Here is a 17062-nt window from a genome sequence, read left to right as displayed (position 1 = left end):
GGTTGGTTTGCTACTCTAACTCGACATCTCTGTCCTACATTATTCTTGTGCATATTATACAGCGGTGCCAATATTTCGCTACTTCCCGACCTATCTTTGGCCACCACCAGTACTGTGTCAGTAGGTGCAACATGTTACTTCTGCCAGTATGTGTTACACCATGGTATAGCGCCATCAGTTGTTGTCTACAACATTCCGGTGCCACCACCTGGTTACGTGGGCCCCATTTCCAAATTCCATCTTGTAATTGCGCGCCAGCTTGTCTCCATTTCTCCTTTTGCTCTTTACTAGTATTTTCTTGTAGCTCCATTATATTCACTTCCTGTACCCCACTGACTATCATGACCATATTTATTTTGTTTTTGAACGCGTCCTCTGGTTGCATTTCTTCCGCAGCTAGTTTTGCGCCTAGATCTGCATACCTATTCCCCATAGGGGCCTGGTCCTGGGGTTCATAGAAACATAGAAGATAGGAGCAGGAGTAGGCCATTCGGCCCCTCGAGCCTGCTCCGCCATTCAATGAGATCATGGCTGATCATCCAAATTCAGTACCCTGTCCCTGCCTTCTCCCCATATCCCTTGATCCCTTTAGCCTTAAGAAATATATCCAACTCCTTCTTGAATATATTTAATGAATTGGCCTCCACTGCCTTCTGTGGTAGAGAATTCCACAGGTTCACCACTCTCTGGGTGAAGAAATTCCCCCTCATCTCTGTCCTAAATGGCTTACCCCTCATCTTTAGACTGTGACCCCTGGTTCTGGACTCCGAAACCATCGGGAACATCCTTCCTGCATCCAGTCTATCCAGTCATGTCAGAAATGTATAAGTTTCAATGAGATCCCCTCTCATTCTTCTAAACTCCAGCGAGTATAAGCCCAATCGACCCAATCTCTCCTCATACGTCATTCCTGCCATCCCAGGTATCAGTCTGGTGAATATTTGCTGCACTCCCTCCATGGAAAGAACATCCTTCCTCACCTGCATGCTCACCTTCAGCGACTGGTGCACAAGGACACTCAGGTCTCGTTGCACTTCCCCTTCTCCCAATCTATTGCCATTCAGATAATAATTTGCCTTCCTGTTTTTGACACCAAAGTGGATAAACTCGCATTTATCCATGTTATACTGCTCTGACATGCTTCTGCCCAATCACCCAACCTGTCCAAATCATCCTGGAGTTTCTCAGCATCCTCCTCACAACACACACGCCCACCCAGCTTTGTGTCGTCTGCAAACTTGGAGGTATTACATCTAGTTCCCTCGTCCACATCATTAATATATATTGTGAATAGCAGGGGTCCAAGGACCGATCCCTGCGGTATCCCACTAGTCACTGCCTGCCACTCGGAAAAAGAGCCGTTTATTCCAACTCTTTGCTTTCTGTCTGCCAACCAGTTCTCTATCCAAGTCAGTACCTTGCCCCCAATCCCATGTGCCTTAACTTTACACGCTAATCTCTTATGCGGGACCTTATCGAAAGCCTTTTGAAAGTCCAAATACACCACATCCACTGGTTCTCCCTTATCTATTCTACCAGTTACATCCTCAAAAAATTCCAGTAGATTAGTCAAGCATGATTTACCTTTTGTAAATCCATGTTGACTTTGTCCGATCCGGTCACTTTTTTCCAAGTGCTCTGCTATTACATCCTTTATAATGGACTCTAGCATTTTCCCCACTACCGATGTCAGGCTTACCGGTCTGTAATTCCCCGTTTTCTCTCTACCACCTTTTTTGAACAGTGGGGTAACATTAGCTACCCTCCAATCCATGGGAACTGTTCCAGAGTCTATCGAATTTTGGAAGATGACCAGCAATGCATCTACTATTTCTAGGGCCACTTCCTTAAGTACCCTAGGATGTAGATTATTAGGCCCTGGGGATTTATCGGCCTTCAATCCCATCAATTTCCCTAACACCATTTCCCTACAAATACTGATTTCTTTCAGTTCCACCCTTTCATCAGACCCTATGTTCCCGACATCTCTGGGATGTTATTTCTGTCCTCCTTTGTGAAGACAGAACCAAAGTATGTATTTAAGACCAGGACCAGTGCAAGATAGATTAAGGCGATACTTAGTACAACTAAATCAGGAGGTACAAGCACTAAATAAAGAAGTAAGGAACCAACAACAGATTAAAGATCTAGAAAGGCAGAATGCTGGACTTAAACCAGATGAGTTGCCCAGAATAGGTCAACAAGTAATGACGCAAGTTATCGGAAGAAAGGGAATGGGGCCCGTTGGATGGGGCCATGTACTGTATTAATGACAAGTGATACGTGTGTTTGTCTACAGGAACCGATGGGTATGCGATGGAAGCAATGGACCCAGGTGAAACCATTTAACACTAAAGACCCCCATTCTACCCTCTCCTCTAGGGGAAAGAGCTCGGAAGACGACCAGACCTCTGTTTAAATTACAGATAAACATGGATCCAGTTGACCCTTTATATCAGGGGGTCCGTCTCGGGGAGAAGAAGCTCTCCCGGTTTACCCTTACACCGGAGAACTCATTTTTAATGTGGAAGCAAGTCATCCTCGGTTCCGAGGGACTGCCTAAGAAGAAAGAAGAAGATATAATTGGAGCAAGACTTCTTTACTCCTGTACTCAAATCCTCTTGTAATGAAGGCCAGCATACCATTTGCCTTCTTAACTGCCTTTCACGACCACCGGACGTCCCAAAACACTTTACAGCCAATGAAGTACTTTAGAAATGTAGTCACTGTTGTAATGTGGGAAACGCGGCAGCCAATTTGCGCACAGCAAGCTCCCACAAACAGCAATGTGATAATGACCAGATAATGTTTTTTCGTCATGTTGATTGAGGGATAAATATTGGGCTCAAAACACCGGGGATAACTTCATCGAAATAGCACAACAGGATCTTTTACATCCACCTGAGGGGGCAGACGGGGGCCTCGGTTTAACTTCTCATCCGTAGGAAGGCACCTCCGACACTGCAGCGCTCCCTCAGTACTGCCCCTCCGACAGTGCAGTGCTCACTCAGTACTGCCCCTCTGACAGTGCGGCGCACCCTCAGTACTGCCCCTCCGACAGTGCGGCGCTCCCTCAGCACTGCCCCTCCGACAGTGCGGCGCTCCCTCAGCACTGCCCCTCCGACAGTGCGGCGCTCCCTCAGCACTGCCCCTCCGACAGTGCGGCGCTCCCTCAGCACTGCCCCTCCGACAGTGCGGCGTTCCCTCAGCACTGCCCCTCCGACAGTGCGGCGCTCCCTCAGTACTGACCCTCCGACAGTGCGGCGCTCCCTCAGCACTGCACTGGAGTGTCAGCCTCACTTTATATGCTCAAGTCCCTGGAGCGGGATTTGAACCCACAACCTTCTGACTCTGCTATCCACTGAGCCACAGCTGACTCCAGTCTTTTACACAGTTTCATCATAACTTCCTTGCTTTTGCACTCTACGCCTCTCCTAAAGCAGGGGAGTTATGATGAATAGTTAAACAGTATTTTTTGCAAAGTGACCCAGGCTGTGTGTAGGAAACAATTGTGCATTTGAAAGAAGCTTGTATTGTGAAGCTTGTGCCCCTTTGCCAGGCCCGCTGCCTGCGGGCCCTCTCCCAGATTCCAGCCCCAGCTCTGTGCTGACTGAGCTGCTCTCACCTGGGGACAGCGCGTCACAATCGGACCCAGCGCACCTGAGCTGGAGACCCAGGTCCCGCCCACTAGCCGCGCCGTCATTGGTTGGAGGACCAGGCCGCGCAGTTTAGTCCTCCCAGCTCAGCCCTCTTCCTATTGGTCAGCGATCCCGTCACTCAGAATCACATTGTTCCGGCTCACTCCGCCACCCCGCGTGGCTCAATCCGCTCCGTTCGGTGTCCGCGGAGGTCCCGCCCGCCCGACTCTCAGGTTTGTTTTATCTCGGATTTTACTTTATAATCTCGCACTCCGCTCCCCCCCTCACCTCGATTTAAATCGATTCCCCAAACACGTGACTTTACCCCGGCCGCTTATTCCGCCTCTTCCCCGGGCCTGGCCTTCCCTCTGCTCCCCAGAGGACACGCGCAGGCGCAGTGGCAGCCTCGTGTTGTGGTGAGGGGGCTGAATGAGCATGCGCGGCCCCGCCTCTCCACATTTAAAGGGACACCCTCCCCCTTCACATTTAAAGGGACACCCCACCCTCTCCACATTTAAAGGGACTCCCTCCCCACTCTCGTGTGTTCTTCTGATTAAAGGGACAGTGACAATTCCCCCGGCCACCGCACTTTAGCCATGATGTGAAAGACCTTGCGAGCCAGCCAGTTGGTAGCACCCTGAGTCAGAAAATTGTGGATTCGAAGTCCCCACTCCAGGGACTTCAGCACATAAATCTTGGCTGATACTCTGGGGCAGTGCCGAGGGAGCGCCGCACTGTCGGAGGGACGGTACTGAGGGAGCGCCGCACTGACGGAGGGGCAATACTGAGGGAGCGCCGCACTGTTGGAGGGCTGTCTTTCGGAAGAGACGTTCAGGTGGACATAAAAGATCCCATTATTTCGAAGAAGGGCAGCAGAGTTATCCCCGGTGTCCTGGCCATTATTTATCATGCAAATTGGCTGCAGTGTTTCCCACATTACAACAGCGACTACACTTCAAAAAGTACTTCATTGGCTGTAAAACCATTGGTCGTGAAAGGCGCTGTATAAAGGCCAGTCTTTCTTTATTTTCTCTCCTGTATTTACATGAATTACTTATATAAACCTCTTTTACTCTCTCTTGCAAGGGGAGGAATTGCAGACGGGCAGCTTAACGCAAACTTCACACGAAGATCTGACAGAGTCACTCGATTCATCAGGACCTGAATATCATCGACATATGGAAGCGGAAAGCAGCAATCAGAATGCGGGCAAACTGCACACGTGTCTTGTCTGTGGACGTGGATTCAACCGAAGGTGCAGCCTGGGGAGGCACAAGTGTAACCAAAACGAGGAGAGTCCGTGCAAATGTCAGGAATGCGGGATAGGATTCAGTTGCCTCTCCGAGCTGGAGACTCATCAACGCAGTCACTCCGTGAAATGGCCGTTCACCTGCTCCGTGTGTGGGAAAGGATTCACTCATTCAGGCTCCCTGCGGGCACACCAGCGTGTTCACACCGGGGAGAGGCTGTTCACCTGCTCCGAGTGCGGGAAGGGATTCACTCAGTCATCCAACATGCTGACACACCAGCAAGTTCACACCGGGGAGAGGCCGTTCACCTGCTCCGTTTGTGGGAAGAGATTCAGTTATTCAGTCTCCCTGCGAATACACCAGCGAGTTCACACCGGGGAGAGGCCATTCACCTGCTCCGTGTGTGGGAAGGGATTCACTCAATCAAGCACCCTGCGGGTACACCAGCGAGTTCACACCGGGAACAGACCGTTCACCTGCTCCGTGTGTGGGAAGGGATTCACTGTCTCCTCCACCCTGCTGATACACCAGCTGGTTCACACTGACGAGAGGCCGTTCTCGTGCTCCGAGTGTGGGAAAGGATTCACTCTTCCCTCCTCTCTGCGGGAACACCAGCGAGTTCACACTGGCGAGTGGCCGTTGACCTGCTCCGAATGCGGGAAAGGATTCATTCGTCCCTCCGCTCTGCGGGATCACCAGCTGGTTCACACTGACGAGAGGCCGTTTAAATGTTCCGACTGTGACAAGTGTTTCAAAAGCTCCAAGGACCTGAAGAGGCATCGACGCTTGAAGGACTATTCTGTGTTAATAAAGGCAATTACGGGGTTGGGGGGCAGGGGGTGGTTTGACGATGCTGATTATAACCCCAGTAACTCGGCTGGAGTTTAAGAGGGCTCAGCCTCGGCTCAGTGGGTGACACTCTCACCTCTGGAGTCAGAAGGTCATGTGTTTGAGTCCCGCTCTGGAGACTTGAGCACGTAATCTAGGCTGATGCGCCAGGGAAGTACTGAGGGAGAGCTGCTCTTTCAGAGGTGCCATACTATTTGCCTCCTTAACCGCCTGCTGCACCTGCATGCTTACCTTCAGCGACTGGCGCACAAGGACATCCAGGTCTTGTTGCACTTCCCCTTCTCCCAATCTATTGCAGTTCAGATAATAATCTGTCTTCTTGTTTTTGCCACCAAAGTGGATAACCTCGCATTTATCCACATTATACTGCATCTGCCATGCATCTGCCCAATCACCCAACCTGTCCAAATCATACTGGAGTTTCTCTGAATCCTCCTCACAGCACACACGCCCACCCAGCTTTGTGTCATCTGCAAACTTGGAGATATTCATCTAGTTCCCTCATCTAGATCATTTATATATATTGTGAATAGCTGGGGTCCTAGCACCGATCCCTGCAGTACCCCACTAGTCACTGCCTGCCATTCGGAAAAAGACCCGTTTATTCCAACTCTTTGCTTCCTGTCTGCAAGCCAGTTCTCTATCCAAGACAGTACCTTACCCCCAATCCCGTGGGCTTTTACATTGCACGCTAATCTCTTATGCGGGACCTTATCGAAAACCTTCTGAAAGTCCAAATACACCACATCCACTGGTTCTCCCTTATCTATTCTACCAGTTACATCCTCGAAAAATTCCAGTAGATTAGTCAAGCATGATTTACCTTTTGTACATCCATGTTGACTTTGTCCGATCCTGTCACTGTTTTCCAAGTGCTCTGCTATTACATCTTTTATAATGGACTCTAGCATTTTCCCCACTACCGATGTCAGACTTACCGGTCTATAATTCCCCGTTTTCTCTCTACCACCTTTTTTAAATAGTGGGGTAACATTAGCTACCCTCCAATCCATGGGAACTGTTCCAGAGTCTATAGAATTTTGGAAGATGACCAGCAATGCATCTACTATTTCTAGGGTCACTTCCTTAAGTACCATAGGATGTAGATTATCAGGCCCTGGGGATTTATCAGCCTTCAATGCCGTCAATTTCCCTAACACCATTTCCCTACAAATACTGGTTTCATTCAATTCCTCCCTCTCATTAGACCCTATGTTCCCCGACACCTCTGGGACGTTATTTGTGTCCTTTTTAAGACAGAACCAAAGTATGTATTTAATTGTTCTGCCATTTCTTTGTTCCCCTGATTCTGACTGCAAGGGACCTACACTTGACTTCACCTTTTTTTTTTCTTCACATATCTATAGAAGCTTTTACAGTCAGTTTTTATGTTCCATGCAAGCTTACTCTCATAATCTATTTTCCCCCTCTTAATTAATCCCTTTGTCCTCTGTTGAATCCTAAACTGCTCCCAATCCTCAGGGTTGCTGCTTTTTCTGGCCAAATTATATGGCCTCTCCTTGAATCTTATGCTATCCCTAATTTCCCTTGTTAGCCACGGTTGCGTCACCTTTTTTGTTTTATTTTTATGCCACACAGGGATGAACAAATTCTGTAGTTCATCCATGCGATCTTTAAATGTTTGCCATTGCCTATCCACCGTCAACCCTTTGAATAACATTCCCCAATCAATCCTACCCAACTCGCGCCTCATACCATCGTAGTTTCCTTTATTTAAATTCAGGATCCTCGTCTCTGAGTCAACTACTTCACTCTCCATTTTAATGAAGAATTCTATCATATTATGATCGCTCCTCCCCAAGGGGTCTCGCACAACAAGATTGCTAATTAATCCTTTCTCGTTACGTAATACCCAATCTAAGATGGCCTGATCTCTAGTTGGTTCCTCGACATATTGGTCCAGGAAACCATCCCGTATACACTCTAGGAATTCCTCCTCCACAGTATTGTTACTAATTTGGTTAGCCCAATCTATATGTAGATTAAAGTCACCCACGATAACTGCTGTGCCCTTATTGCACGCATCTCTAGTTTCTCGTTTAATACCATCCACAACCTCAACATTACTCAGTGGGAGTTGTATACAGACCCCCAAACGTTTTCTGCCCCTTGGTATTTCTCAGCTCTGCCCATACAGATTCCACATCATCAGAGCTAATATCCTTCCTTACTATTGTGTTAACCTCCTCTTTAACCAGCAATGCTACCCTACCTCCTTTTCCTTTTTTCCTGTCCTTCCTGAATATTGAATACCCCTGGACGTTGAATTCCCAGACTTGGTCATCCTGGAGCCATGTCTCCATAATCCCAATTATATCATACCTGTTTACATCTATTTGTGCAGCTAATTCATCCACCCTATTACGAATGCTCCTCGCATTAAGACACAAAGCCTTCAGGCTTGATTTTTTTAACACTCTTAGTCCTTTTAGAATTATTATTTACTGTGGCTCTGTTTGATTTACACCCTTGATTTCTCTGACTTCCACTTTTGCTTTTCTCCTTCCTGTCTTTTGCTTCTATCCTTGCTTCCCTTTCCTCTGTCTCCCTGCACAGGTTCCCAACTTCTTTCACCAAGCTTTTGGTCACCTGTCCTAATATCTCCTTATATGAGTCAGTGTTAAATTTGGTCTGATGGTGCTCCTGTGAACTGATTGGGACGTTTTTACTATGTTACATTGGATTACATAGGACATACGGCACAGAAACAGGCCATTCGGCCCAACCAGTCCAAGCTCCACTCGAGCCTCCTCCCGTCATTCCTCATCTAAATCTATCAGCATAACCCTCTATTCCATTCTCCCTCATATGCTTGTCCAGCCTCCCCTTAAATTCAATAACAAAATACTGTGGATGCTGGAAATCTGAAATAACAACAGAAAATGCTGGAAATACTCAGCAGGCCAGGCAGCATCCATGGAGAGAGAAACAGAGTTAACGTTTCAGGTCTGGGACCGTTCATCAGAACTGATCAAGGGTCCCAGACCTGAAACGTTAACTCTGTTTCTCTCTCCACGGATGCTGCCTGGCCTGCTGAGTATTTCCAGCATTTTCTGTTGTAATCCCCTTAAATTCATCAGTGCTATTCACTTCAACCACTCCCTGTGGTAGTGAGTTCCACATTCTCACCACTCTCTGGGTAAAGAAGTTCCTTCTGAATTCCCGATTGGATTTCTTGGTGACTATCTTATATCAATGGCCTCTAGTTATACTCTTCCCCACAAGTGGGAACATTCTCTCGTTATCCACCTCTATTAGGTCACCCCTCAGCCTTCTATTTTCAAGAGAAAAGAGACCCAGCCTGTTCATCCTTTCCTGATCTGTATACCCTCGCATTTCTGGTATCATCCTTGTAAATATTCTCTGTACCCTCTCTAGTGCCTCTATATCCTTTTTATAATATGGCGACCAGAACTGTACGCAGTACTCTAAGTGTGGTCTAACCAAGGTTCGATACAGGTTTAGCATAACTTCACTACTTTTCAATTCTATCCCTCGAGAAATAAACCCTCGTGTTTGGTTTGCTTTTTTTATGGCCTTGCTAACCTGTGTCGCAACATTTAGTAATTTATGTATTTGTACTCCGAGATCCCTTTGTTCCTCTACCCCACCTAGACTCGCACCCTCCAAGTGATGTGACCTCCGCATTCTTCCTACCAAAATGTAATACCTCACATTTATCTGTGTTGAACTTCATTTGCCAATTATATACCCATTCTGCAAGTTTATTAATGTCCTCCTGTAATTTGTTGCAGTCCTCATCAGTGTTGACTATTCCCCAAAGTTGGTGTCATCTGCAAATTGAGAAATGGTGTTTTTGATTCCAAAGTCTAAATCGTTAATATAAGTTGTGAACAGCAGTGGACCCAGCACTGATCCTTGTGGAACACCACCACCCACCTTCTGCCACTGTCAACAGCTACCTTTTACCATTGATTTGTGAAATAAAGTGTATCAATCAGACGTCTCAATGTTTCCTGTTCCACGAGCTTGTTTCGGGGGTCTGGCTCAGCGACTATCCTGTAATCACACCAACAAGTCCCACTGGGCTGAACAATGGAGGAGAGGCGTTGGAGGAGGATGGTGTGATCAACCGTGGTGAAGCTCGCAGACAGGTCGAGAAGGATGAAGAGAGATAGTCCACCGGTTACAGCCGCGGAGGATGTGATTCGTGACTTTTGTTGAGGGCCGTTTCATAGAATCATAGAAACCTACAGCACGGAAGGAGGCCATTTCGGCCCATCGTGTCCGCGCCGGCCAACAAAGAGCGATCCAGCCTATTCCCACTTCCCAGCTCTTGGTCCGTAGCCCTGCAGGTTACAGAATCCCAAGTGCACATCCAAGTACTATTTAAATGTGGTTAGGGTTTCTGCCTCTACCACCCTTTCAGGCAGTGAGTTCCAGACCCCCACAACCCTCTGGGTGAAGAAATTCCCCCTCAAATCCCCTCTAAATCTTCCCCCAATTACTTTAAATCTGTGCCCCCTGGTTTTTGACCCCTCTGCTAAGGGAAATAGGTCCTTTCTTTCCACTTTATCTATGCCCCTCATAATTTTATACATCTCAATAAGGTCTCACCCCAGCCTCCTCTGTTCCAAGGAAAACAGACCCAGCCTATCCAGTCTTTCCTCAGAGCTAAGATTCTCCACTCCCGGCAACATCCTTGTAAATCTCCTCTGTACCCTCTCTAGTGCAATCACATCCTTCCTGGAATGTGGTGACCAGAACTGCACGCTGTTCTCTAGCTGAGGCCTAACTAGTCTTTTATACAGTTGAAGCATAAACCTCCCTGCTCTTGTATTCTATGCCACGGCTAATAAAGGCAAGCATTCCGTAGGCCTTCTTAACCACCTTATGTGCCTGGCCTGCTCCCCTCAGAGATCTGTGGACATGCACTCCAAGGTCCTTTGCTTTTTGTGGTATAAATCAATGACTTGGACTTGAATGTAAGAAGTATGATTAACCTGATTGCATTTTTTGAGGAGGTAAGAAGGAGGGTCGATGAGGGTAGTGCGTTTGATGTAGTCTATATGGATTTTAGCAAGGCTTTTGATAAGCTCCTACATGGCAGACTGGTGACGACAGTAAAAGCCCATGGGACCCAAGGCAAAGTGACAAGTTGGATCCAAATGTGGCTCAAAGGCAAGAAACAAAGGGTAATTTAAAAAAAAATTTTTTATTCATTGATGGGATGTGGGCGTCACTGGCTAGGCCTGCATTTAGTGCCCATCCCTAATTGCCCTTGAGAAGATGGTGGTGAGCCACCTTCTTGAACCGCTGCAGTCCATATGGTGTAAGTACACCCACAATGCTGTTAGGAAGGGAGTTCCAGGATTTTGGCCCAGCGACAGTGAAGGAACGGCGATACAGGTCCAAGTCAGGATGGTGTGTGGCTTGGAGGGGAACTTGTAGGTGGTGATGTTCCCATGTGTCTGCTGCCCTTGTCCTTCTAAGTGGTAGAGGTCGCGGGTTTGGAAGGTGCTGTTGAAGGAGCTTTGGCGAGTTGCTGCAGTGCATCTTGTAGATGGTACACACTGCAGCCACAGTGCGCTGGTGGTGGAGGGAGTGAATGTTGAAGGTGGTGGATGGAGTGCCAATCAAGCGGGCTGCTTTATCCTGAATGGTGTCGAGCTTCTTGAGTGTTGTTGGAGCTGCACTCAACCAGGCAAGTGGAGAGTATTCCATCACACTCCTGACTTGTGCCTTGTAGATGGTGGAAAGGCTTTGGGGAGTCAGGAGGTGAGACACTCGCTGCAGAATTCCCAGCCTCTGGCCTGCTCTTGTAGCCACAGTATTTATATGGCTAATCCAGTTCAGTTTCTGATCAATGGTAACCCCCAGGATGTTGATAGTGGGGGATTCAGCAATGGTAATGCCATTGAATGTCAAGGGGAGATGGTTAGAGTCTCGCTTGTTGGAGATGGTCATTGCCTGGCACTTGTGTGGTGCGAATGTTACTTGCCACTTGTCAGCCCAAGCCGAATGTTGTCCAGGTCTTGCTGCATATGGACACGGACTGCGTCAGTATCTGACGAGTCTCGAATGGTGCTGAACAGTGTGCAATCATCAGCGAACATCCCCACTTCTGACCTTATGATGGAGGGAAGGTCATTGATGAAACAGCTGAAGAAGGTTGGGCCTAGGTCGAAGGGTGTTTTTGTCACTGGAAGGCTGTTTCCAGTGGGGTTCTGCAGGGCTCAATACTGGGTTCTTTGCTTTTTGTGGTATAAATCAATGATTTGGACTTAAATGTAGGAAGTATGATTAAGAAGTTTGCAGATGATGCAAAAGTTGGCCGTATGGTTGATAATGAAGAAGAAAGCTGCAGACTGCAGGAAGATATCAATGGACTGGTCAGGTGGGCAGAACAGTGGCAAATGGAATTCAATCTGGAGAAGTGTGAGGTGATGCATTTGGAGAGGGCTAACAAAGCAAGGGAATACACTATAAATGGTAGGACACTGAGAAGTGCAGAAGATCAGAGGGACCTTGGAGTGCCTGTCCACAGATCCCTGAAGGTAGCAGGACAGGTAGATAAGGAGATTAAGACAGCACACGGGATACTTGCCTTTATTAGCCGAGGCATAGAATATAAGAGCAGGGAGGTTATGCTTGAACTGTATAAAACACTAGTTAGGCCACAGCTAGAACACTGCGTGTAGTTCTGGTCACCACATTACAGGAAGGATGTGATTGCACTAGAGGGGGTGCAGAGGAGATTTACGAGGATGTGGCCTGGGCTGGGGAATTTTAGCTATGAGAAAAGATTGGATAGGCTGGGGTTGTTTTCTTTGGAACAGAGGAGGCTGAGGGGAGACTTAACTGAGGTGTATAAAATGATGAGGGGCCTAGATCGAGTGGATAGGAAGGACCTATTTCCCTTAGCAGGGAGGTCAATAACCAGGGGGCACAGGTTTAAAGTAATTGGTCGGAAGTTTAGAGGGGATTTGAGGAGAATTTGTTTCACCCAGAGGGTGGTGGGGGTCTGGAACTCACTGCCTGACAGGGTGGTAGAGGGAGAGACCCTCATCACATTAAAAAGCACTTGGATATGCACTTGAAGTGCCGTAACCTACAAGGCTGCGGACTAAGTGCTGGAAAGTGGGATTAGGGAGGATAGCTCTTTGTCGGTTGGCATGGATAAGATGGGCCGAATGGCCTCCTTCTGTGCTGTAAATTTCTATGATTCTATGATTCATTGATCATCCCATTCCCAAGCTGACTCTGTGTTAACACCTCGGACGAGCCGTCCCACGTAGGGTGACTCCCTCAACCTGTTCGATAGCAAAATACTGCAGATGCTGGAAATCCAAAATAACAACAGAAAATGCTGGAAAAACTCAGCAGGCCAGGCAACATCCGTGGAGAGAAATTAGAGTCGATGTTTCGGGTCTAACCCTTTTTCAAAACTGGAAAGGAAATGAAATAGATCGAAAGGCAGGGCTGGGACAGAACAAAAGAAGTGAAGAGACATTAAGAGGTATTCAGAACGAGACGAGATGGTGATGGTGGAGACAAAAGACGGCTCAGATTAGGTGTGAAATGTTCTGGCAGAATGAGAGGCAGCTGCCATGTGGGAGAGAGAAAGGAAAGGAAAGGGGGGGAAGGGAGAAACCGCAAAGGGGTGGATAAAAAATATAATTAAAATGTAATAGGGGCTGAGGTTATGATCTGAAATTGTTGAACTCGATATTGAGTCCGGAAGGCTGCAAAGTGCCTAATCGGAAGATGAGGTGCTGTTCCTCGAGTTTATGTTGAGCTTCCGTGGAACAATACAAGAGGCCAAGGACGGTGAGGTCCGAGTGGGAATGGAGCAGTGAATTAAAATGACAGGTGACCGGAAGCTCGGGGTCACCCTTACGGACTGAACGGAGGTATTCCGCAAAGCGGTCACCCAATCTGCGTTTGGTCTCCCCAATGTAGAGGAGACCGCATCGTGAGCAGCGAATACAGTATACTAGATTGCAAGAAGTACAAGTAAATCGCTGTTTCACCTGGAAGGGGTTTTGGGGCCCTGGACAGTGGGAAGGGGGGAGGTATAGGGACAGGTGTTACATCTCCTGCGCTTGCATGGGAAGGTGCCAAGCAAAGGGGAAGGGGTGCTGGGGGTGATAGAGGAGTGGACTAGGGTGTCTCGGAGGGAGCGGTCCCTACGGAATGCTGAAAGGGGAGGGTAAGATGCGTTTGGTGGTTGGATCACTTTGGAGGTAGCAGAAATCGCGGAGGATGATCCGTTGAATGTGGAGGCTGGTGGGGTGAAAGGTGAGGACAAGGGGAACCCTATCGTGGTCCCTCAACCTATTCTCCCAGTTACAGAACCAGTTTGTCTCTCTCAGGAATGCGCAAGCCTCTGTTGCCTGTGCACCAACTCACTCGTGACCCCACATGTTGCAACAAGTCTGCTGCCTGAGCAGTTTGCAGTGTTATTAGGTCTGTGGGTCTCTTAGCAACCAGCTCCCTTATCTAGGCAAAGGGCTCATCTCCTGACTTTGGGTGTTATCATTCCAAACTTCAGCATTCTCTGTCTTTTAGCTTCAATCTGTCTGTGTCCGCCCAGTGACAACACTGAGCTCCTCCCTCCAACCACTGACACTCGCCCTCTTGCTGAGAAAGAAAGACTTGCATTTATATAGCGCCTTTCACAACCTCAGGATGCCCCAGAGCACTTTACAGCCAATGAAGAACTTCTGAAGTGTAGTCACTGTTGTAATGTAGGAAACATGGCAGCCAATTGGTGCACAGCAAGCTCCCACAAACAGCAATGTGACAATGACCAGATAATCTATTTCAGTGATGTTGATTGAGGGATAAATATTGGCCCCAGGACACCGGGGAGAACTCCCCTGCTCTTCTTCAATGTAGTGCCATGGGATCTTTTACATCCACCTGAAAGAGCAGACGGGGGCCTCGGTTTAACATCTCATCCGACAGACGGCACCTCTGACAGTGCAGCACTCTCTCAGTACTGGAGTGTCAGCCTAGATTTTTATGCTCAAGTCTCTGGACTGGGACTTGAACCCACGACCTTTTGACTCAGAGGTGAGAGTGCTGCCCACTGAGCTAAAGTGCCTGGAGCTAAGCCAGCTGGGATACTTGACATAGGATTACATCGGATATACGGCACAGAAACAGGCCATTCGGCCCAACCAGTCTATGCCGGTGTTTATGCTCCACTCGAGCCTCCTCCCGTCTTTCCTCATCTAAATCTATCAGCATAACCCTCTATTCCCTTCTCCCTCATATGCTTGTCTAGCCTCCCCTTAAATGCATCGATACTATTCGCTTCAACCACTCCCTGTGGCAGCGAGTTCCACATTCTCACCACTCTCTGGGTAAAGAAGTTTCTTCTGAATTCCCCATTGGATTTCTTGGTGACTATCTTATATTGAGGCCTCTAGTTATGCTCTTCCCCACAAGTGGAAACATTCTCTCTGTATCCACTCTATCAACATTTTTCATAATTTTAAAGACCTCTATTAGGTCACCCCTCAGCCTTCTGTTTTCAAGAGAAAAGAGACCCAGCCTGTTCATCCTTTCCTGATATGTAAACCCTCGCATTTCTGGTATCATCCTTGTAAATCTTCTCTGCACCCTCTCCAGTGCCTCTATATCCTTTTTATGATATGGCGACCAGAACTGTACGCAGTACTCTAAGTGTGGTCTAACCAAGGTTCGATACAGGTTTAGCATAACTTCACTACTTTTCAATTCTATCCCTCGAGAAATAAACCCTAGTGCTTGGTTTGCTTTTTTATGGCCTTGCTAACCTGTGTCGCAACTTTTAGTGATTTGTGTATTTGTACTCCGAGATCCCTTTGTTCCTCTACCCCACCTAGACTCACACCCTCCAAGTGATAAGTGACCTCCCCATTCTTCCTACCAAAATGTAATACCTCACATTTATCTGTTCAGTCTTGGTCAGTCTGCAAAAACTCTGAAATGTTTAATAATGAAATCAGGGAGTCAAAGAGCTCAGGTGAGGCAGTTTAAAAAAAGACAGTCCCTGACCAGAGATTGCTGGATGCTGACACTTGGTGCTCATGAGGATAGAATGTCCCATTCCCCAGGCACGGACATCCAGCACCTCGATCACAGCAACAATTCACAAAACAATGGCAATATAACTTGGAGCAGAGACGGTTAAGTGGAGCGGTGATCGAGGTGCTCAAAATTATGAGGGGTTTTGATCGAGCAAACAAGGAGAAGCTGTTGTCACTGGCAGGAGGGTCAGTAACGAGAGGACACAGATTTCAGATCATTGGCAAAAGAATCGAGAGAGGAAATGAGGAGACTTTTTTTACACAGCGAATTGTGATGATCTGGAATGCACTGCCTGAATGGGAGGTGGTAGCAGATTCAATAGTAACTTTCAAAAGGGAATTGAATATATATTAAAGGCAGAAATTTGCAGGGCTGTGGGCAAAGAGCAGGGCAGTGGGACTAATTGCATCGCTCTTTCAGAGAGCCGGCACCAGCACGATGGGCCGAAAGGCATCCTACTGTGCTCTATGATTCTATAACATCAGCTTCTCTCTGCTTACTAGTACTGAGAGAACAGGGAATAATCTTTAAATCCAGCCCAGTTAGTGGGGGCTCTTAACATTAACAAGCCCCAGTTGCCTGAATTAACATGGTTCAGTCCTGGATGTGATTAAAGGCATCAGAAACAGTGGAATCGACCCACCGCAGTCACACTGTGGACACTCTGGTGTGTCAGCGGGTGGGATACACCAGGGAATCCCTTTCCACACACTGAGGTTGACTCTAATGATCAGGAGTCCTAGGGTTTCGGATACCCGATAATCAAGCTCACAAGAACACAAATTGTCTCTCTAGACTTTATTAAGAGCGCTGCATAACACAGATCGGGTGATAATTCCCTCAATCTGGAGAATAGAAGTACAGTGGATTCGCGCGGGATCTTCTCGAGTCTGTTCCAACTGACAACGACTTAAGTGGCCTGTTCTTATACACAAGCTTGGTTACCGCTCAGGAAATGGGATTGTTTGGACCCGCCTGTTAACCGCCTCCTGAACTCCTGCTAATTCAGGGAATTTAGTCCATCTGTGACCAGACTATAACCACAAGCCCGTCTGGTTATCACACCTATACGGTCCGTGAGGTTATTATTAGATTCACACCCAGACGTTGTGCCTTTACTTGTTTGGCACTTCATCCCATAACACGGGTACAGGGGCTCAGTAATGTTTCATTCATCAGAAAAAGACAAAGTACAACAACATACTGGGCAGCTTAACAGAATCTCATCATATTTATGGGGCTATAAATATAAAAGTCACTAAT

This window comes from Somniosus microcephalus, unplaced genomic scaffold, assembly GCF_052327205.1.
Source record: "Somniosus microcephalus isolate GS21.2 unplaced genomic scaffold, FLI_Smic_1.0 scaffold37, whole genome shotgun sequence".
Taxonomy (NCBI): domain Eukaryota; kingdom Metazoa; phylum Chordata; class Chondrichthyes; order Squaliformes; family Somniosidae; genus Somniosus; species Somniosus microcephalus.
The sequence above is the reverse complement of the archived record's forward strand: the minus strand, read 5'-3'. Positions refer to the sequence as shown.